The sequence below is a fragment of the Arachis ipaensis genome, chromosome B10 (genome assembly GCF_059453495.1).
Source record: "Arachis ipaensis isolate K30076 ecotype BB chromosome B10, ASM5945349v1, whole genome shotgun sequence".
Lineage (NCBI taxonomy): Eukaryota > Viridiplantae > Streptophyta > Magnoliopsida > Fabales > Fabaceae > Arachis > Arachis ipaensis.
This window is the reverse complement of record NC_142435.1, coordinates 31,322,293-31,323,621: the sequence shown is the minus strand read 5'-3', so window position 1 is coordinate 31,323,621 and position 1,329 is coordinate 31,322,293.

Genomic DNA, 1,329 nt, shown 5'->3' with positions numbered 1-1,329 from the left:
AATTTCTAACACCAATTAAAAGAAAAAGAAGAAGAAAGAAAAAAAAATATGAATAATGAAAGTAAAAAGAAAAGAAAAGAAGAAAAACATAAAAATAAGAAAGATAATGGAAAAGTAAGGAAGGAAAAAGAAAAACCTTGTTAATGGTGGTGAGAAAGTAGAAAGTGAGAAAGAAGGAAGAAGGAAGAAGGAAGAAGGAAGAAGGAAGAAGGAAGAAATAAGGGGGGAAAGAGAAAATAGGATTTAGGGAGAAGAAAGATAAGATATTTGGCAATTCAGGGTAAGCTGTGCGGCGCAAGCGACGCGGACGCGTGGGTGACGTGTTCACGCGAATTGCACTTATTCGGATTGACGCGGTCATGTCGATCACGCGGTCGTGTGACACATTTTATGCTACTGGCGCGAGGGCAGCCTCGCGCTCGCACAACTCTCTGTTCAAAATCTTAATTTTGCCAAATTTTGGGTGGCACGATCGCGTGGGTCATACGATCGCGTGACTGGCCAATATTGGGATATAACACGGACGCATGAGGCACGCGTTCGCGTGGTAAGGACTGTGCGTCTAGCGCTAGTCCAGCACCACTCCAGCATAACTTTTGGCTATGCACCCTTTTCACGTCAATTTTCAGGTCACGCAGTCACGTGGGTGACGCGGTCGCATGGGAGGCCAATGTTCCCACATGACGCGAACGTGTCGGTGACGCGGTCGCGTGGGGTTATTTGTGCCAAAGGCACGCCTCCAGCCACGCTCCTGCGTGACTCTCTGTTCGCTCTCTTATTCTTTCTGAGCTAGCTCGACGCGGATGCGTCATTGATGCGGTCGCGTCGCATGAAATATTTTTTTTTAAATAAAAATGAGCAAATGCAGATGCAAGCTATATGTGCGAATAAGGAGAAGAGTTATGGAAAAAGAAAACTACGAATAAAGAAAAGAACGATCATACCATGGTGGTTGTCTCCCACCTAGCACTTTGCTTTAACATCCGTAAGTTGGACGCTCCACTAGCTCAGTCTTCGGCTATGTGTGGATCCTCCAAGAGGAAGATCTCGAGCTTCTTGTTTTCTTCATCTTCTCGCCATGGTAGAGCTTCAAACGATGTCCATTAACTTTGATGAGTTCAGAGCTTGAAGGGTGACTTAGGTGAAAAACTCCGTATGGCTCAGCCTTCTCTACTCTGTATGGACCTTCCCATCTTGATCTCAACTTGCCTAGCATGAGCCGCAGTCGAGATTTGTAAAGAAGGACTAAGTCCCCAGGTTGGAACTCTCTCTTCTTGAAGTGCTTATCATGTACAGCCTTCATCTTCTCCTTGTACAGCCTTGAGTTCT